Below are 23,579 nucleotides of genomic sequence, written 5' to 3' on the forward strand. Positions count from 1 at the left end.
TTTTTCGTACATTCTGAGCTTACTATTTTTGTGTATTTATTTGTATCTAGAAATTTAATAATATCTTTTGTTAAATGGGTTTCTTGTAAGAATACTGTATTAGGTTTATGAAAAGCTAGATATTTAAACAAATTACTTCTTTTATACGGATTGTTCAACCCATTTATGTTAAGTGACATACCTTTCAACATAGTCATATTATGTAATTGTACCTGAAAGATGTGTTAGTAACATATCAATATCATATGTATAATGTGAAAATGTCCACAAAAAAGTGAACATGTTCCTAGTAAAATATTAAATATCATGTCTTTAGGAAAAAAAATTACTTTCTTGAGGTTTATTCTCTCTATTTTCTGTAAATAAGCTACTCTGGATGTCAAAAAACTATTAAAAAATATATATATCACATACACTAGATAAAAACAAACACCCCAATGCTCCCCACCTGGAACCTCCTAATTCCAATGACATTGGTCACTGAGATCAACCCCTAAACTGTAACATAGTACAAACTCCACTAATAACATACTTTATATACTTTAAGTTAGAAACATTAAGATAACCAAATTCTAATGAAATCATTAATTGTCCTAATATAGTGTTATCTGGAAGGCTTATACGTTCATAGATATATCTAATAAGAAACTTATGTAACCCAATAGATTCAAGATAGACATTTGCCTTATTTTGGAATGTAAATCATAACAGATTGTTTAAAAGGACTAAGTAATTCAGCCCACTGCCTTACTATTAACATAGATAACATAGGCTGTGTGTATACACAACATTTCTATTAGGTTATCAGATATAATACGTTATATCCAGGACACAATGTTATTATTCAAACCATGGTTTGTTTAAATGTAATTCTATTTTGTATTAACATGTTTGTAACTCTCGTTATATCTCTTCCCTTTATTTAACTTGTATACATGAACACGGGAGGGCAGAGAGAGAGGAGAGAGAGAAAGAAAAAAAAAAAAAAAAAAAAGTAAAACAAGGCCAACATGTAGTTAGGATCCCTTGTAAATAGTTATATTTAGAATGACTATTTAGAAGATGTAAATGTAATTATAAACAGTATGTCATTTAAATAAACATTGTATCATTCCCAAATGGGATGTAGTCACTATAAACACATGTATATACAACCGCTTTTACTAGTGGCAGAATAAGATATCTATTTGTAAAGTTCTTTTTAGTATACCACTTTTGTTATTCAATTCTTTGCTATGCAAACATACATTCTGAAATGATATGCATAACCTTACTTATGACACAAATATAAAGATTGCACAAATTTGTGAAGATATTAACCGAGTATGGTAACCATAATCATAGTATGCAGTGATACTTCAAAGAAAGATGGGAGAGAGAGAGGAAAAAAATTATATATATATATATATATATATATATATATATATATATATATATATATATATATATATATATTATACCCACACAAATACATACATACAAAAATGAATGTTACCATCAGTATTTACACTTGTAGGGTCTAAGAATAAAGCACAAAGAAATTTACATTTTAATACAAAGTTCTCTCATAACCATCTCCTCTCTCACCACTTTTCTTTTTACATTTTCTTTCTTTATCTGTTCTGTAATCCTTTCTTCAAGTCACAAAAGATGAAAATATTATGTTATTGTAATATGTAATCTTGTCATCGCCCTATAAATGATTTTAAGCAAATAGTTGATTTAAAACAAAAAAAAGACCGTTAAACCAAGTTACAGTCAAAATACAGTTCTGCACTTCCTGGAAATGTTCGTCGCACGGTGATGACGTCATCCAGCTGCTTCACATCGTCGAGGGAGTTGAGAGAGAGAAGAGATGATTCCACAAACTGTAGAAAGTTTTCCAAATGAATAATTAGCTCGTGAGAGAACTGCATGAGGTAAGAAGAATGTTCAAAGTGGTCTCCCTTATTTTTTCTGGTGGAAACAACCAAGTTTCAGTAAAAAAAAAAAAAACGTTTTATACATGTGAATCCGCATATATCTGTTTCCCATACTAGAAACTGCAAAACTTGCATTTATAACATATCAAAACAGACTTGTTAATAAAAGCATAGTCCACAATAATAGTTTGTTTTATAAATAGTCTGCATTTCTCATTTATTCTTTAGTCTCTCGTCTTTCAGTAGATGTCCATGTAGTTTTAGGAGCCATTCTTTTAAGAGAGGGGTTTAGCCCACTCCAGCTCTTCTATTTTTTCCAGTAATTTGTGATTTTTAACATATGGCACAGCAGAATCAAAATCCTCAAACAATGAAGGTCCATCAGAAAGAAAAATCTTCAGCCTTGCTGGAAACAAGAGGCGAGTCTTAATCTGTACCTTTTTCAGTTCTTTAGAGGTACAAAAAACTTTCTTTTGGTAATTACCATTGTTGAATAGTCATTATCGAAGCGAATGATAGAGTCATTGCATTTTAAAGGTGATTTTGACCAGGCTGTTTTTAGAATCAAGTCTTTATCTGAAGATGATAGGAATTTTACTATGACAGATCTAGGTTGTTTCCTGTTGGTACTGTTTCCTGATGTGAGAGACCGATGTGCTCTCTCTATACCAAAAGATAAAGCCTTCGGTAACTCTAGAAATTTTGGCAGCCATGAGTTAAGGAAATTTGACATATTGTTTCCTTCTATATTTTCCTGAAGATCAAAAATCCTTATATTATTCCGGCGTGATCTATTCTATACATCAACCAGTTTATGTTGTAATGAAGTATTTTGTTTAAGCAGAAATTCGATGTTTTCATTTTCTAGCAATCTTCCATCGAAGTCTGTTAATGATTCCTCAATACTAGTAATTTGAATTTTTTGATGTTTTAAATCCTCATGAAGCATATCCATCTGCTTGGTAGTTTTTTCTTTAAAGGTGTCTATTTTACAATCAATTGTGTCAATCTTAGTTATGAGGTCTTGAATAATTGTTATCAAAGTCTGTAGTTCCTTTTTTATACTGGAATCCTGGTTGTTTGCCTTAGTATAACTCATGTTGAAAATCTCCCAGAAGTGAAGTATTTGTTCAGATGAAGGTTTTGATTGGAAATTATAACCAATTTCGATTTACAAGTAGATATTCCTGAAGAGAATGTTGAATACTATCAAATTCTGCAAAAATAAATCCACTTTTTCTTGATATGAAACACATTTCCAGTGAAGATATATTTTCATTAGTGGAGCTTGTGAAATCTGCTACACCATGACCATGCTAGCCACGCCAGTTTACCCATTTTCAAGTCTCATCTGCATACAGAATGTAGAACAACTCAGAAGAAGATAATAGATCTGAAAGACACAACCTAAACAAGTATACGGACCAGGGACAGAACCCTGTCAAGTCACCCTGAATGCAACTACTGTAACCTAGAATTATAACCGTCCAATAGCTGTACGATACGTGCCATGTTCTAGTTGTAAGCCATGTAGCTATCCATCTTATCAAGCATATATCAATACCTAGTTCTTCTAATTTATTGATCAGTGTTTTGGGTATGTTGTGTCTTTCGGCTTTTCCCGGTTAGGGGTTGCTACAGCGGAACTCCGGTCCGCTAATGATTGGCAGTAGATTTTTACGTACTGAGTTGCCAGCTCTGATGCACAACCTTCAACGAAGGTATGCCCATTCACGCATGTCTCCATGCAGAAGATGCTCTAGCTGAGAATCGAACTGGACAGTGTCGTACTGTGAGGCGACAACGCTACCGCAGCACCACCAGCACAGTAGCTGCTGTCAAATGCCAAGTCAAGTCTATATAAAGTACAGCATAGCACACTTTTTTCATTTACAGCTATTATATTGTTACAGAACATCAAACTGCAGGTGGTTATAGAATTATTTTCAACATGTGTATGCTGATACATGGTTTCAAGTCCCAACCTTTCCAATTCTGACAATAATTTACCCAGAATGCCCTCTCCATTATTCTTCTACAACATGAAAGTATACTTGTGTCTGTATATCTCTGGGTCTGTCCTACTCCCCTTTCCCTTAAAATAGGTTTAACAAGTACATGCCCCCAATCTTGAGAAATCTCCCCATATTTAAATGTCCTAGTGGACAGCAAATATAAGTTCATGCCAAAGTGTTCTCAGGTCATTATTACTAATTCTGTCTCCTCCTTGTGCTTTGTTTGGATCCAGTTTGCATAGTTGTTTTTCAATATAATCTTATCTGATTTCAGTATCAGAGGTAATTTGGATGTTACTAGGACAAATCAGCCCCCCCCCCCCCGTGTTTAGCCAAACAACTTTGCATAAGATTTTATAAATAGGTCTATAATCTGTAGTGTTGGAGAATAACTTAAAACCTATACAGTTTACCAATTTGTACGGCTTTATTCCTACCACATCTTACGTATCTTTCCTGTTATGCTCAATATCTTTATATAATTTTTTTAAAAATGTTCTTGATCTATGTTTAGTCTGTCCAGTTTGTTCATTTCAGTTTTCAAAGTTATAGTTCAATTTATTTTCCTTTTTCACACTTTTTGTCCCTCACCTTAATCAAATATCTTGTTCTATGGAAATATATCCTCCTGAAGTTAAACATTTGTTTGTTTTTTTTTGTATTTAAACAATTTCTCTTTCAAAGCTTGCCACATTTCCTTCTGTAGTTTTTCCACAGAATGCATCACTCCAATTAGTTTTACACAACTGTTTTGCTTACATATAATCTGTTATTAACCTTCAATGCATTCGTTTACATTTCAGTTTGGCAGAAGTACCAATAATTTAACCTTTATAACCCCATGATCACTGCCCATCAACTGTGGTAAAATATGACATGCAGTAACAGTCATTTCCTTAAGAACACAAACAATGCCTAGTATGTTCTGTTCCCCGATTCGTTTTTTTAATGATCTGAAGCAAATGCTGTTCCTGAACATATGCTGTAAATAATTTCCTTACTAATGTTGTTGAATCAATGTTATTCCAGTCTGTTTCTGGTACATTTAAGTCCTCAGCCACTATTATTTTCCCTCGGTTTCATGCAAGAAGTGTATGAATTCCTCTAGATCTTCAGCACTTGACTTTGGTGGTCTAAACACTCCACTATTGTTATATGTTCCAGGGTTGTCTTTATTGTCACAGTTACATGATCTACAGTGCAGGTGTTATCATTGAACATGTAATAATCACAGGTCTTATAACAATATGTAATCCGTATCATAGCACCTCCACCTGATTTTTTGTTAGACTGTCTGTTAAGAGTAAAAACATTTATACCCGGACAGAACTGGTTTCCAGTCATTGTTCTTTAACCCTGTTTCACGAACAACAACCCTGGAAGAACACAGCAAATTTTCCAACAAAAAAAATATTATTAATGCTTCTAGCAGTAACATCACAGATGGCAACATTTGATGCATTTGTCAACTTTTAAATTATCAACCTGGAAAAAACCCTGTCTAGTATTTATCAAAACATTCTCTTCCCTGATCTTGACAAGTGCACCCTGATCTTGACAAGTGCACACCATCCTGTCTAAATGCATGTCCCAAAATAAGGCTTGGATGCTCGACACATTTCCATTCTTTAAATGGGCCACTTTTTCATGTAGGTAATTACCCAACAAATCATTTCATTCACAGTGACCTGACTCTCCTTTCTGTATGTGATTTGTGAAAAATACAGCCTAACACCTGTACAAGCTATGCTAAGAGGGCTGCAAGTTTCCTACTAACAGTCAGAGATTCCTTGCAAATGACAATTTGTACGAACGCGAATAAAAACAGCACGTTACTTCCTTAAATTAAGGCATTCCTAAGCCTTTCTCACATTCCTGGCCAGCATTAACACTGTTTGATGTTCATTATCTTCTCTGCAAATGTAAGTGTCATGACCTCTAATAATTGAATCTCCTAATACAAGTATATCACTTCTGACCAGATCTGAACAATCCCCAACATCTAATTCAGTAATATCTGCTCTAACAATTGCTACAAAGGAATAATCTTCATCACCACTAGTCTTATTAATCCCACTATTTTAACCAATTATTTCACTTGCAAGCATATAATTCTCATCCAGCTAGCTTTGTACTTCCATAGCTTGAGCCATCTTTTCAACTTCTGGCTTTCTCCTCTTTTTTCTTACAGTAATGTTCTTCATCAATCCTCCCAAGTTTAATTCTGATTTCTTCTTTTTTTAGCTGCTCCTTGCTTCTTTCTTCTACATATAATTTTGGAAAAAAATTATCCTTTTTTCTGCAGACTGAAGGTTTTCTGTTAGAACAATGCTATAATTTCTAGAAATCTGTGTGCTACATAACAAAGCAGTGTCCTTTTTAGTATGTATTCTTTTGCATTAAAGATACTAGTCAATTTATTTTTCTTCCTTATTTGTTGTGAATTTCTTCCTTTCTTTTATTCTACATGTTCTGAAGCCATAAGACTGTAGGGTTGCCACCTTTTCAAATGCCCAAAGTGGGACATTTTTTGTAGAAACGTCAGATTTTGCAGGGCAAAACATATCCACAGCAAGTACAAATAAAAGAACTTCACTTTTTTGCCAAAATAAAAACTTATTCTTGTAGCATTTGAGTTGCTTATTCTGTTTCTTATAACAATTAGGTGTTTCAGATACAAAATAACTGTTTTATGCAACTATTAAAGAAAATACAGGAAATATTTTTGTCCTAAAATCTCAGGACATTTGCCATTTTTTCAATTTGTTTGCAGGTCACAACTGCCCAAAGAGGGACTGTCCCTCGCAAAGTGGGACAGGTGGTAACCCTATAAGACTGCTGAATACTTTTATCCTGAATTCTAAAGTTGTCAACCGTTGTATCATATTTAATGGGGGTTGAGTGATGTACTGACAATAAACACTTCCTTTCCTAAATGTGTTCTATTGCCTTAACATTTATTTTACTAGTCCAGTCATTAATATATGTAAAAACAGTTCTCCAAGCCATGCCAATTCTACAAGTGCAATTGTCATCAGTAAATCTAGATTTACTATTAATAATGACAAGCAAATGCTGTAACTACTGACTGACATGAGGAACACAGATCACCAATGTTATCAAGTGTTACCTTCAAATATACATAGCATTTACTACACTGTACAAGATACTTCAGCTTTAGCAAATCATTAATGCCACATTGATTTAAGAAATCCATTTTCAGCTGCAAACGAATAAAGTATTCAGGCAGTTACATAGTCCATCACAAACCAACACAGGACTGCTTATGATGGAAGCAATGGTCAGCACACAATACCACAAAAGCACATTTTTATACTCAATCTATAGATAGACTACATATATGGATAATGAAGCTTGCTCACGGTCACACAGTAAGCAAAGAAAAGCTGTGTGACTCAAACCCAAGACTGCTGCAGTATACAAGTAGATTTCAGTGTCTTAAACCTGTGTCAAATATCTAAATCCCAAAACAGAAAACAAAATCTCAAAACTAAAACAAAAGCACAAAATATTATATATTGTCTTATCAAAGATATAGATATATAAAGTTTACATTAATGAAAGCTTGTATCTGAACACCACAGCATCACAGAAATATTCAGAGCCAGCATGTTCTCTGTTCAGCTGCAGCAAAACATAAATAAATAACAAAGCCCACTTGCTATGCATTAAATTACTGGTAGATGCAGCTTGCAATGGCATGATTGCTCAGATTACAGGAATCAAATACATTTCAGTCATTCCAGGGTGGCAGACTTGTTCTTCAGCTATAGCACAGGCAGCAAAATGCATCCCTTTCCATAACAGCATTGAATACCAGAAATGTAGCACAGCCCACGAGATCACATTTGCTACACCAATCATTGTGCGTCAGCTGTGGCACCCGACTGGCTCCACAGCTCACTAAACTGACACCTAATAGGATTATTCACATAAAGCCATCGGTAGATTCCAGACAAACAGTAGTATTCTCCACATTACAGACACCTCAGGGAACATCTGGGTTAGAATAGTTATAAAAGGCATAACCAGGCAGATGCACACTCACAACTACATACATACAAGACAGGAGTGTCTACATATGGTAAACTTCTTTTCAACTTACTTGCACAATCAGGAATGCAACTATATAGCCGTTGTAAATGCTAATTTTTTAGTTACAAAGGTAGCTTACATGCAACAGCACATTACTATTCAACTATTTTCATACAATAAACATAATACACTTTCTTACTAATAACCACAGATCTCAAATTTCTTTAATATCAGTATCTTGCCTACATTGTGGGCTGGCCACTATTAATTTAACAAATGTCTTTCCTTTACACCCACTTCTGCATACATATTCGTACAACTCAAATCCTGTTTAATCTCACATTCTTACTTTTAACCTTTACTTTCTAACTTGCACCTCTTGGTGATTTATTAATAACTCTAAATATCCTCTTGTCCAAAAACTAATGTGCTGTTAAGTGAACTTTATTTCATAGGTTAATGTGCTGTTAAGTGAACTTTATTTCATAGGTTCATACTAGGCTATCTGCCCTAGGGCATATTTATAAGGCTAGCCAGAATGTGTTTGGCTTTCGCCACCCATTTTAAATTTATTTTGCTATGCCCTTTTTCGAGGTTAGTATACTGTGCCTCTGTCTAACAGTGACACAGAAGTGATACCCGGGGTAAACCTACGATCTCCCATCCACTCAAGATTCCTCTTGAAGAGAGTCAATGAGGGACTCTGCCTAACCTGGACTGGGATTTTATTCCAGAGTGAAGGGAGCCTCTGGGTTATGAATCTGTCCCTCCAGCATGTCCTATTTATTTCAGTGCTGAGGTTCAAGTCTCTCGAGCGCGTAGCTCGATGGGATTTGGATTTTCTGAGGTACAGCATGTCCATTAATTCCGGGTTTGACATGGCTTTATACGTCAGGCACAGATCGCCTCTGAACAGGCGGTATGCCACTGAGTAGAGCTGGAGTTTCTTTAACCAGGCAGCATATGGCATCTGTTTGAGCCCTTTGATCCTCTTGGTGAGGTACTTTTGGGGTCTTTCCAGTTGCTGCAGGTGTCTGCTAAGGTACATCCCAAAAGGGGCATTGTACTCAATTATGGGCCTGATGAGGGATGAGTAAAGAGGCACGATGACCTCCCCTGATCTAGATGTGAATCCCTTCATGATTAGGTGGGCTATATAAAATGTTTTCTAACCACTTTGGCCACGTGGTTGTCAAATGAGAGATTGCTATCAACTTGGGTCCCCAGGTCCCTAATTACTTCTTCTGTACTTAATGGATTACCACACCTATGTGGTAATTTGTGGGCACTTTGTTTTTGCCAAAGGGGATGACTATACACTTTTTGGCATTTAGCTTGAGGCCATGGCTCTGGCACCAGTTGTCTGTTTCTATGAGGCCCTTTTGGAGGATGCTTGTGTCGGCTGGAGAGTCGATTATGGCGCCCAGTTTGCAGTCATCTGCGAACTTGGTCAGCCACAGTCCTTCCGTGTTGGCCTGTACCTCCGAGAAATATATACCGAACAAGAGAGGTCCCAGGACTGAGCCTTGTGGGACACCACTTGTAACTGGTTTGGAGTCTGACATGGCTCCAGCAATTCTAACCATGTAGGTTCTGTCCTTGAGCTAGTTTGCAATCCATCTAGTGACCTAGGGGTTTATATTTAAGCTGGTGAGCTCATCTATAATGCCCGAGTGGGGTATTGTATCGAAGGCTTTTGCGAGGTCCAGGTAGGCTGTGTGGACCACCTTCCCCTCGTCCATGGCCTTGGTGACTGTTTCAAAGAAATCAACCAGGTTTAAGAGGCAGGATCTGCCCTTAAAGCAGAACTGGGTAGGATCCAGTGTCTGTAGGTCCCCAATATCTTCATTTATGAGGTCCATGATGATCCTTTCCATAGCTTTGCAGACCAAGCTAGTCAGGCTTATGGGGCAATAGTTTCCAGGATCCGTTGAGGCACCACCTTTTTGGAGCGGGACCACTGTTGCTGTACGCCACTCTTTGGGCACATATCCTGTAGTAAGGCTGAGATTGAACAGTAGTTTTATGTTTGGGTTTAGCTCTTCTTGGAGTTCATGTAGGACGCAGCCCGGGACACCGTCTGGTCCCATTGATGCTGTGTTTTTTGCTTTGGAGAGGGCGGCTCTTACCTGAGCATCTGAGATGTCAGGGGGCAGCACTCTGCTGGGATAGATATTTGCCCTTTTGGTGGGGAGGGGGGGAGAAGTTTGCGCTGAACCTGAGGATGTTGGCAATGTCTGTGGGTTCGGTGTATTTTTTGTCATTTTGGACCAATTCTGAGCATATCTGGGAATTACCACCCAGGTTCCTAACAACTAAAGAAAGCCTTGTGATTATCCTTAGTGTCCTGTGCAATTTTTCTCTCGAAGCTGGCCTTAGACAATTTTATGAGTGCCCGTAGTTTTTTGCTAATACTGATCAGTGATGCCTTCCCTTTTTGGGATTTTGCTCTATCATTTAGTAGCTTCCTCCTTCTATTGTATAGTTTTGTTTATGGCTGGGGTCCACCAGACAGGACGTCTGCCTTTGGAGGATTGAGTCTTGGTTTTATTTGGGATCGCATGATACATTTCTTTTCACTCATCTCTCTTACCTACCTCCTTCTTCCAACTTAGATTATTTCTACTATTTTTCACAACTATCTTTGATTAGGTCTCACAGATATTATGTTAATGAGTAACTTACACTTATCTTAAGCAACAATTACGTTTTGGTTATACATACCAATGTTTTTTCCTTCTACTGTTAAATATTGATCACATTTTTCCTTGTTGATATAGCAAAATGATTCAAAGATGATGGCATTTATTATTTTTTGGAATATCAGAAGCTCAATGATTCATAGTTAATATTGCTAGCAGGTCTCCACAGAGGTACTGCTCCCTCTTTATATGTCAATACTTGTTTATTTTTTTTTTATTTATTGTAACTGAAAAGGGGCCCCTGCGGTCAAGTTTTCTTACCTGCTCAAAATAAACAAATACAAGTTCTCCATAATTTAATAATATTTTGCACAGAAACATTTCTTAGTACTACACTAATATTCAATAATAGGTAGCACATTCATCATTTTGCAGTTCACAAAACAGCATCCTATTTCAAAGGCTCAGTCTCTTAATGCATCTCCCCAGGATCTCCGAATAGTATTTTTGGGGCCTTAAAAGGTTCATAAGTAGGTGGTAGGCTTGCAGTCCAGGGGACCACCGAGGAGCCTAAGCCAAACTCCCAGTTGCCCCCCAGCACCGTCTAAGTGGCTTACTTAAGGTCGCACACAGTAGGCAGATGAGGGCATCAAACTCTGTACCATAGGAACTGCAGCTCACACCCTCTGCACAAACTGAGAGACAAATTAATCCAATTACCTGTTATAGGAAGAGAACCCAAGACCTTCTGCACCAAACACAAATATACTACCACCTGAGCTACTAAGACTACATGTGGTTAGATCTGTAATGTGGACAGGCTTAAGAGTCAAATTCCTCTCCAAAACAAGAGTCGACTGTCTAAGGCATAACTAGTTCATTGAACCGGCAAACCAGCATCATCATTTCTTTATCTTCAGGCCTTGTACTGGCGATTTACATTGGATATTCCGTACTTCACTGGATACGCATCTGGTTAGGTTGTCTCCATTGCTAGTACACTGAGTCCAATCTAAACTACCATATTACATTACAGTAGGTATGTAATTAAGTAATAATCAAAGGTCATTGGTATGGGTTGTGCAATATTTACCCACAAGTGCTTGAATCAGATGACACTGATAAAAACCTAGCGCTGTAACAAAAAGCACAAGTTAGTAAATACTGCACAACCACCACACCTACCACTAATAATTACTATTATACTGTGCACTACACTTTTTTACTGTTTTCTGTCTTTTATGTTTTCTTTTCTGTAACTGCGGTGGTGGTGCTGCGGTAGCGTTGTCGCCTCACAGACGTTGCTTGTTCAATTCTCAGAGCGTCTTCTGTGTGGCGACATGTGTGAATGGGCGTTCCTTCTTTGAAGGTTGTGCGTTAGGCCCGGCAAGCCAGCATGTCAAAATCTACTGCCAATCATTAGCGGACCGGAGTTCCGCTGTGGCGACCCCTAACCGTGAAAAGCCGAAAGAAACAAAAAATGTTTTGTTTTCTGTACCATGTAATGGATGAACACAGATTTGAAAAATGTCTCCTTTCAGTTGTTTTCGTTAACAAGCACATTTTTGTGATGCTTGGAAAACTGCTAAAGTATTATCCCTGTGTGTAATGCCATTTTAAGAACACAACCACATTTCTCTTCTATTCATTTCTGTTTTGTGTTTTTTCATACAAATTATTAAATATTTATATAAACTAATCAGTGTAATATAGTTACTCAACTCTGTATTGCCATCTTCTCTCATTTTGCAAGAGCTGCATTATTGTCTTCAGCTCTAACATTTAGGGTTGGTAAATTAAGGTTTCCTGTCCTTATTGTAAAAATAGAAGAGAAACCAATTGGTGACTGAATAAGGTGAAACAAGGAAAAGTATTAAGACTGTGTGTGATATTCCTCCCCTCTCTGATAGTCTAGCCCTGTTTTCCACCACACAGTGAACCTTTTTCACTAGTGTTTCCATTTATCCATCACACAGTGATTTTTTTTTTTTACTGAAACGTTTCCATTTTTCACTATGGAAGTGCTTCTATATTAGAGATGGACCAAAGCAATTCATTTATATTTTCTGTCCTAAAAGATATATTTCTTTGCTGCAATTCAGTCAAGCATTATCAACAGTGTGTGTGAAATTTTACTTCAACATTGCAATGGATGTTATAAATCTTGCAATGTGGGGGTCTTTTATATTCTTCCTTTCTGCTTTTTATGTTTATCTGGCAGAATAGTTTTTCTACCAGTGTTTGCAGTTTTACTGCATATTAAATTCAGTGATTATATATATTAAAAAGGTTATAAGGGATTTTATGTAGTTTGAACTCTAGGCACAGACCATCTAGATAGGTTTCCATTTATACAAACTCACCAGTGGATCCCAGACTGGCACCATAGTTTTCTGGATCAGTGGCATCTAAGAAAATGTTTATGTCCAGGTCCACAGTGGACTCCCAGACTAATGTAACGATACTTATACAGGTTACTGGCTACTAAGAGTCCATTCATACCAGGTCACAGTACACTCCAAATAGCTAGACCACTGACACCATAGCAAGCTATCCATGCCAGATCACCATTTAATCTCAGACTGCAAGCACAGCTTTTCCAGATTATTATATTACTTATTTAATAACATGGATGGTGGACTGGTCCCTTGATCTTTTTCAGCCACCACCCAGGCACAAGAAGTACAAAACATATAAAGTAACAATCATGAACAGAACACAGGAATTGCAGGTAGAAGCAGTGCAGAGCATACCAGATTATACTACTGTACACCTGTGTACTGAATAAAATTACCTTAAAGACAAATCTAATCACACAAGAGAATGTGTAGCTAGTGTCACTGTCTTTAGGCAATTTCTTGTATCTAATACTCAAGGAAAATAGTGATCAAATTCATGCAAGTAACATTTACATTATATACATTATTATATATATATATATATATATATATATATATATATATATATATAGGTATAGTTTCAGTTTGGTTTGGATAATGTGTTCACTGTTTGCATCATAAAAATGTATTTCTAGAGAGACATAAGGAAAGGTGTGAAGGGCTGAAACCTAGTCCACGTCCCTGAAATGGCTGTAACTGCATGATTCCTTAAAGAATTTTAGTTATTTTTCAAAAAGACAGTACAGCCTGTTTATGAGCTCAGTAAAAAGATTAGTTTGCTGTAACAATTTTAGAAAAGCTTTTTACCATCTACTGCTGAACTGACTAGATGTCTTGGAAAAGTGAGGGATTTGTAATCATGAGCTAGCTGATATGGAGAAAACTGTGTGCAGACTTTGTTCCTAAGGCTAGGGTAGTACTAGCTATAGATCATTTTAAAGGTTTGGATTGGTGATTGGTGATACTGAGGATTAGAATGATGGTAACCACTTGGCCTTTTGAAGGGCTTTGGGTTGCACAGTGATGTTGAAAGACAGTGAAAAAATTAAGAAAATTCTCGTTGCGGACGTTTTGGATTATGATACTATTAAACCCAGATCTATGTAGAATGATGTCGCTGGCATATATGGTGAGATCATTTATGGGAAAATTGGCAGGAACACCATTAATGAATACATAGAACAAAACTGGCCACAGACGACAGGCTTGGGGGACACCACCCAAAAAAGCTCATGTCTCTGTAATTCAACAAACTGCTTATAGAGTAAAAGTCGAATTAGCCAAGCAGCTACAAAACCAACAGTTGGTGTTATTTGGCCAAAACCTAACTATTTCAAAGGCCATAGTTAAGTGAATAAAAATGGCACCTATGACAATGTTATCACCAATAACCACATACATTTTATTGATAATTGTATAGATGGCTGTAAGGGTGTTGCTTCCATTTCAAAAACTGCTTTGACAATCCATTAGGAGGTCATTTTTGCTACAGGAAAAGATGGGGAGGTATTTTTAGGGTTAAGGATAATTAGTGAATTTTTAAATTTACTTAAGAGACTAAAGCTATGGTGAGAAAGACGTCACTATATGTGCAGGAGGTTTAGATGATGGTATGTTGTCATCTGTAGTAAACTGGTGTGCAAATATGCGGGTTGTGGTTGGGTTACTCTTCCAATTTTTCTGAGTTTTTGCACTGTCTTGCGAGTAATTTCTTTAACACAGAATAGGGAAGCACTCATTCTTTGGTAAGTATTACAGGATTTGACAGAATTAAAGTTATTTGGATTTGGACTGGTGTTACTATCAAAGTTTTGCTAGGGAACCGATTAAACTTTTGAAATGTTGCACATTTTTTTTGTCACTTTTGTGGATGCACTACAATTTTTACTGTTTTCAAAAGAAGAAATTTACTTAACTTTTCAAAAGTATCTTACGTTAAGGAACAATTATATAAGCTTCCTTCTTGATAGAAGTTAGCATTTAGGATACCAAGTTTGCATGTTCTCTTTAAAGAATTAAGGTGTTATGAAGGACTGGATTACTGGAGTTGTTAAAGAATTTCCACGCTTCTTTTTTTTCATATTACTAAGATTAAGGGTGATCCAAGGGCAAAGTTAGAAATTTCTTTTTCTTGATATCATGAAATACAGGAGTGTATGTGCAGAATGGCCCTAAAAATTTAGTTAATATGTGCAGGACATCAGAAGGGTTATTAAACAGGTGAAGTAATAAATCAGTCTCTTATGAAATTCATTAACAACATTCATTTTTTGAGGTTATGATGATTTGAGGGAATTCCTGACATTTTGAAATTTATAGTGGCTAGAATGGGTAAGAAGTCACTATGGGCCAGATTCAGTAAAGCCTACACTAAGTGTAAACTGTTTTGAGTAAACAGACAACACAGATGTAACTGACAACTTTTTCCTACTAATTTTGGCTCTCCTACTTATATTCTTGCAACTTTAAAAATTGACAGCGATTCATTAAGTTTACCACAAAGTGTAGACTACATGTACACTTAGTGTAATCTTTCTGAGTGACTAGAAAGTGCAAAAATGTAATAAGAATTTTATCAAATACATACCCTGTACACTTGGCGTAGACTTTATTGAATCTGGCCCAGAGAGTTAAATATGGTTTTAATGCTTTTTAATTGATAAAGATGCTGATAATAAACGGACCTAAAAGTCAGTTCTTACCAGTTATGTGATCACCAATACTTGAAAAAAAAATCCTAGAGGGTAACTAGTGGATCCAAGACTGCACACAAGACAGACACAACCCATCACACTGCACTTCTAAAAGGACTAAAGTACCCTCGCCAAAATAATTTAAACTTATTTACCATTCTGATACAGATCATTCTACAAGTCCATTTGTGAAGCCACTACTGACAAGACTGGAGAAATCTTTTAAGCAAGACAAACTACTACTGGTTTTAGATGTAGGACTCCTGTTCCTGAAATCAAACATATCTGAATACACACACACAGTGTGCGTGTGGGGCATAGCTCTCAACCTTCCATTCCCAAAACGAGGAACACCAGCCCTCAATGTGGAACAAATGGGCAAAATGTGGAACACATACTAATGGCCTAACAACTTCAGCTAGAAAGGTCATAGGATGGTTAAAATATGCTAGTTTTACTTATAAAAACAGTATTTTAATGAATTGATATGATTAATTTATATTTACGAGGGATATCAGTGAAAAGATTTCTAACACAGAATGCGTGTCAGACCCTTTCAATGTGGAACTTTGAGGAACATGAACTTTAAGTCCCATAATGAGGTACACTTGAGAGGTATGGTGTGGGGGTCTAATATCTCTCAACATCTTAGAAATCTGGACAAAGCCTAAAACAACGGGGGACAAGGACCCAAAAATGGGGACAGATTTTAAATACTATTCTTATACAATTAGAAAGCTACCAGAATAACAGGGCTTAGCATGCATATTCTGAAAGCTATGAAAACTAATGCGTGTTTATTTAGTGACTTCGATCCTCAGTGATTTCCCAGTAAACCACAAATTTTACGAGGAGCAGACAAAACTTATGAGGCGAAAATCAGAATCTGGACAGTTCGAAGGTGTATAAAAGTTTCTTACAGCCAGTACTCATAATCGCAAGGCAGAATAGAATAGAACTAAGGGTACTCTTAAATGTTACCTGGGGATCACTGCGCCAGCAGCATACTTTCTGATATGCCTTTCATTGTGCTAGAAACAGCAGAAAGCCTATGGAGGGACCAGTAAGTCCGTTTTTGTTAATGGCGTGGAGAGCGAAAACCCCATGCATAACCCAGAAACAAATAAAAACATTACTGACATATTTGTAAGTTTAGCGGACATTCATGGGGAAGACATTTATGACTGACGAAAAAATATCATTTGATACACAATTCTTGGCCCCCGCCCACTTTCAGAGAAACTTTTCCCCCTACTGGTCAAAGTTGCACAGCACTTTCAACTTGACGCCAGACTTAAAAGGAGAGAGCGCGGAAAATTCGCCTCCCCTCCGCGTTCACTTAGTCATTTCTGTAGCCACCAACTCCCCACGAGCCTGTTGCCTTGGTGTCAAGGCCAGGCTCAGCAGCAACGGCAGGTTCACAATTGACATTTCCTTTCAAGTTCTCTAATGCACCGCTATTTTCAAACCAGCGCTATAGTCTCTTAAAATGACATTACTATATGTAGTATATGCCAATTTTATATCCGCCTTAGTCTGGAAGCAGAGGGTTGTGATTGGCTGATTTAAAATACTCAACTTTAAAACCGCACATTTTAGTATAACGGTAAAATACTTGAAAACAGACTTTGACTGACTTACAAAATGCACAGCAACAAGTTAAACAAAATAACCGATAAAACGCACAAAATAACTAAAAATAGTTCTAAATATCTCCCATCATGACAGCAAAGTAAATGATTCGGCATAGCGACAAAATACGTAAAATATTAATTTGATAAATCATATCAATTTACAGTATGGTCTTGTCTACCAATTTACACTGAACAGAAAAAAAAGTGTTTGTATGCCAACGAACTTCATCACTTGCCAGTCAGGTAAACTGCAAAGGTTTTAGGATATTGGCAGTCCTATCACGTACTGTACAACACTGAAAATGATTATAAGCAGTTTATCCCCTAGCGACAACTTCATGCAAAATGAAATTCTATTGCAAATAAAAAAAAATGTCAAAAAGTTTTGAAAATAAACTAAGAAACAACTTACTGAATTTCCTAGTGTCACTTTCAGTGTGGAGCAAAGAAAAATAATAACAATCGGATTCTAGCAGCTGTTCCACCCACTTCCTCTCTCACTTGCACTGTTGTAATCACTGGCCTCTCTTCATAGTGGAAATGAAATATATTATTCTTGCAAAGTTCTAATCGCCATCTTTTTTGCTTTTTCCCGCGAAGCAATTACGTTATAGCCATCATCATCATCAGACCCCATCATACAGGAAGTTACAGAAACTGTACAATTCGTTCTGACAGCCATGTGCTTGGCAGTCCAAAATGTTGTTTAAAGGCACAGTACACCGTAGCCTGCAAAAAGATGGAATACAGCTGAGTACAGTATAGCTAATGTAATATATATTTATAAACTAAGATATCATCACCCTCACCATTGCAACACAGAACAAACTGTTGCAGGTGGTTAAGAAAAAGAAAGGGCTACACACAAAATACTGATCTCAAATGTCGCATACTAAAAACACACCTCACTTATGTACACACACATTTCATTGTATACAACTTTTGCAAATATACTTATAAACTTTGACAGTCACGTTGTAGCACTAGAGGTAACCTAATCTGTTGCACAAATTGCTCATAAATCAGGCGCTCAGATTATAGTCCACAGTGGGTTGTCTTTTACAAGGACTAGAGATAAAAAGGCAGTGAAATGCAAGTATACCTCTCAACCTTTTTATGCAAGAATTTTGGACAGAGCCAAAAATAATGAGACAGAGGCCCCAAATCAGGGATAAGTTTTACTTATTGCTCTTATAAATTAGAAGTCAACAGAAAAGCAGGCTTTGGATTAGCATTCATTTTGTGAATATATAAAGTCTGAAACGCAAATGTTTGCCATTATTTAATTACTTCAATCTTCAGTGATTTGCCAGAGAATGACAAATTTTATGAGGAACAGACCAAAAAATGGAAGGCAATAATTTGGGCATTCTGTGAAATTCTAAACAGCTGAGTGGTATGAATGCAACTAAAATAACATGGCACAAAATGTACTGGAAAGTGTACGTTTTCAGTTGTAATAAAGTCACTTTTATATTTTGCTGTCAGCTTCAGTTCATCGAGTGAATAATGTTCATAGCTTCATATGTATTGTACTAGGCTAACAACCGCTGGGGCCTTTTTAAGCCTAGCCATGCATACCAAATCTCTGACAAGTTCTGTTTATCAATAATGTAACACCCTTAGTACTGCACTTTCAGCAATTAAAAAAAAATCTGACATTTGCAATCAACTAGGTAAATGTAAATACTAGTGACTAATTTAAAGAACATTACATTCTAATTACAGAAAGCATGATTAAAATGTCTTGGACGGTAGTGCCAGCAATTTCTTTTAATAAACAATGTACTAATTACATGAAAAAAAAGTGTGTTGGTGGGCATGAAAACATAGTGATGACTAAAAAAATGTATAAAATCATATATTCGTATTCAAAATATGTCAAAACTACTGTGATACAGTATGCATAGATGCACTGCTTACACACACAAACACACCAGTGATAGCACTTTTTGCTCTTGAATGTATTGTGTGAAGTACGTGTGCATCTATATTTTTCAAATATTTCAGCAAATGCTTTTAACATTCAGCATAGACTTACTATCCAATAATTCATGCAACACACAAGAAAAGTCATAAAAATATCCACCACAGGGTGCTGGATTGAGCACTGTGCAGCCACTCTGACAGACTATGAAAATATTTCCATTTTTTCTAGCTGGCAGCTGAACTACATTTTTGTACAGAAATATGGAAAATTGAATTGCATGTCATATTGGAAAAATGTTATTAAAAATGAGTTCAGATTAAACAACAAAGAAGAAATTTAGAATGTGCTTGTATTTAACACAGTACCTTGCGCTGCCTGCAGTGTTATTTTAGTATTATTTTAAATTAAACAGACTTTTCTACCTATTTATAGTGCTGTGCTGATAATTCTACTAAATTGTAACTAGCAGTTCACAGGTTCATAGGTTAGTACTAGGCTAACTGCTTTTGCAAGCCATTTTAAGCCTAGCCAATTATCCCCCTGTGATATCACTTTGAGAGATGCATTAATATTTCACTGCATGAGGAGTTAACATTTTCAAATACAGATGCGGTTTTGATCTGTAGTGCATTATTGTTTCTAGTAATTAGTCATTTCCACATTTTACTTTTTAATGTAGGACTTTTATATTTACTACAAGTACTACTACCAACTTATATGTGTTTGAGAATTTCAAAAACAACAAGTCCTTTGTATGTAATTTGGACCTTTTTGCAGAGGTGGACAAGCCCTCCAACACCTCACCCCCACATAGACAGTCCCTAACTTAAATATACTAACTCCACAGTCACACAACCATGGAGAAAATAGCAAACTCATTCTCGGCGGGAACGCCTTCTGTGTGGAGTCTGCACGTCCTCTCCGCGGTAGAGTGGCGTTCGAAAGACATGCATGAATGGGCGTGCCTTCGTTGAAGGTTGGGTGTCGAGCTGGCAGCATAAAAATCTACTGCCAATCACTAGTGGACCGGAGTTCCACTCTGGCGACCCCTAACCGGGAAAAGCCAAAAGAAGAACAACTAAACTCGCCCCTAGCACACACACACAAACCTTTAGATATAGAGGTTTGATTTAACAATGGGCTTTAGAAAGGAACTAATAATAATTAACACTAATTTGCATTATAATTCCTTTTCCCCAAATCAAACAAATTAACAGTTTCTAGAAGGTAATGTAGTTTTAAATCAAATATGATTCATTTATAGTTTGGATCAAATGAGGTTTGGGACCAAATGAACCATTTTTTTTTTTACATGAAATGACCTTTATATCAAATGAACTGTAACTAACTAGATAGATAGATATGGATTATATGAATAATCTGATGTTAGATAATGTAAAAATACCATACAGGGTAATGAAACAAGGTCCATGATGGGTGTCAAAGCCACAAGTAAAAGTTAAGTGTGTTCTGTAGCCCTGCAGTACAGGAATATTATAATTGTTTACTACCAGACTACCACATGTTCCATTTATCCAACTTTCACTGTGGGAGATGGGAGAGTTAATTATTTTTCTTTTTTACATCTGTTTATTTACAGTATTTTGTCATCTGTTTGATAACACAGGCCAGTAAGGAACATGTAATGTGGAAATAAGCCCTCAGTAAAGCTTCTACAGAATATCAGTGTTTCGTTCAACGTCATGTGTGCCACAGACTATAAAATAACACTGTTTTCATTAAAGTGCAGCACTCCAGTGTTTCATTAAAACCAACAAAAACAGCTGCAGTAAGTAATTTTTTCAAGTACAGCTTTACGGCAATAACTTCAAAGCTTCATTAACAGTTTAAAGTGACAGCAACTGTTTCAAACTCTATACAAAATAAGCTAAACATTACGGCATTAACACAGCATTAAATTGCACAGCACCAGTGTTTACTTCAAAAAACCTCACACAACTTCAGTGAACCAGTATTATCAAAGCAATGTTCCTTCAGAACATAAAAAACATTATTCAGTTAAAAGATATCTCAACAGACTTTCATATTTCCAGAGTGATGTCAAAGTCATGAAGCAAGAAAAAGGTCAATAAGCTACAGATAACGGCTCACATTTCTTCCGAGCCATAAAGTTATGTAAGACTTTATATGCACCTTTGGGTTAACAGTTCAAAAAAAGTTTAGATTAATTAATTAAAATTATTTGCATCAAATAATGCTGCTACAGTTAAAATTTCAGTAAATTTTTGGTTTAAGTTTAAAAATGTTCTCTTAAAGTTAAAGGTTATTAGTTCAAAAATATTAAATATGTCTAAATGCAAAGTAATTAAATCACAAAATGACTCAGAAGTCAGTATGGTCTACAGTTTAGATGTACAAGCTTCAGCACATGCAATTCAACATACACATTTTCAGAATATAATGCATACAATTCAGAACACAGAAGTATGTTACAGTATTACAAATGTCAACACAGTCTACCATACAAAACACACAAGCAATGTCTCAAGTTCACATTGCACTAAAGAAATAAAAGAAAAATCAAAGTGCAGATTTTGTAACTGAAGAACAGACTTCAGTGCTAAGTAAAAAATACATTCCATAGCTATCTGTAAAGATCAGAGCATTGATCTAATATTGTTTAAGGTTATTTCATTGTTTACAGACAAATCAATTTTAGGTGCACATATAAAATATAATGGTTTAGATTTCAGTAAAGAAATATGTGCAAATGTACAGATTTTAATGAATTGGTTACAACAGAAACATGGGTTAAAAATGAAATAAATTCCAGTTCAGCTGATACAGCTGAAGTACTCAGAAAGACATATTGGGTGTGGTCAGTTAAGAAAAAAGGGTAACCGTATGCCTCTATGTCTTGTAAGGTATATCACAACTAACAGTCAAATTAATTAGCAGAATAAAGAGTTTGCAGTTACAGTTGGCAAATGAATTTGTTTGTATTTTTTGTATTGTTTTGTTTAAGAGCATTGTATTAAAGTGTTGCAATGCATAAACAATATTGTAATATAGATTCATAGCAGTGTACTAGGCTAATGGCCCTGGAGCCTTTACAAGCCTAGCCCATAGGATTACCCTGGCATCGTGCCACCCGACCTTAGTTCCCAATGCCTCTGTCAAGTAGAGCCACTGGAGTGATCCCTGGGGTGAATTTTTTTACTTCCCATCCACTCATCAAGATTTCTCTTGAAGAGGGCCAGTGAAGCACTCTACTTTAAGTGTATGGGAAGTCTATTCCATAACATGGACAGTCTTGTGGGTTATGAACCTGTCCCTCCAGCTTGTTCTGTTTGTGGTAATGAGGTTGAGGTCTCTGGAGGGTGTAGTGCAGAGGGACTGGGATTTCTTTAGATGTAGCATTTCTAACAGAGCTGGGTCAGACATGGCTTTGTAAGTCAAGCAGAGATCTCCTCTAAGTAGATGATATGAGACAGGGAATAGTTGGAGTTTTTTGAGTCTGTCCATATAGGACAATTGTTTAAGGCCCAAGATCCTCTTTGTGAGGTATTTTAGTGGCCTCTCCAGTTGTTGTAGGTATCTAGTGAGGTACATGCCAAATGGGGCATTGTACACAATGACTGGCCTAATGAGGGAAGAGTAGAGGGAGACAATGACCTCCTTCCTGGATGCAAAACCCTTAGCAATGAGATGTGCCACATAGGACTTTCTGACCACAGTGGCAATGTGGTGGTCAAAAGAGAGGATGCTGACAGAGACAAAGTAATGTTTGCTAATTTACAAAATGTAAAATTTAAAGTTAATGCTACATTGTAAAAGTGACAACACAGTTAAAAACGCAGATGCTACATATAAAAGAGCACATTATGTAATCAGTTTCAGACTGCATGTGTTTCGTATGGAAATGGCAGTTTGCCAAGCATATGAGCTCAAATTGCAGTCAACCTTGCAAGCTGAATTATGTTATATGGCATCCATTTTGATAACACATTCTTGCAGCATTCAGTACTAAGGTTAAATGACATCAGCTAAAGAAACGGTTATGGTGAGACAGTGGGTGGAGTTTCACTCACTGAACAGTATGTTAAAATCTAAGGATCATGAGGCAAATGTAAAAACTGATTGTATATAGGTGTAAAAATGCACAGTCTTACATTATTACTTTGATTTTCATTTAAAATAAGTTCAGAAACTTGATACAACTATGAAGTTAAATGCAATTGCTACAGCTAAGACCTTAGAAAAAGCTGTCCATTTAGTGGTAAGACAGAAACAGATTTTGCAAGCATCAGATATTACAGCAATAAAA

The 23,579-nt window shown here is 36.3% G+C and overlaps 1 protein-coding gene across 1 annotated transcript in view; it reads right to left on the reverse strand.

The window, feature by feature from the left end:
• PHF19 (PHD finger protein 19) overlaps window positions 1-23,579 on the reverse strand; it is a 1,075,260-nt gene that overhangs the window by 833,729 nt on the left and 217,952 nt on the right. Inside the window, 1 exon segment of the mRNA XM_044058373.1 lies at window positions 17,774-18,090. The gene's annotated coding sequence lies outside the window, so the exon portion shown is untranslated.

Source organism: Protopterus annectens, chromosome 16.part0, assembly GCF_019279795.1.
Source record: "Protopterus annectens isolate FY-2018-M chromosome 16.part0, PAN1.0, whole genome shotgun sequence".
Lineage (NCBI taxonomy): Eukaryota > Metazoa > Chordata > Ceratodontiformes > Protopteridae > Protopterus > Protopterus annectens.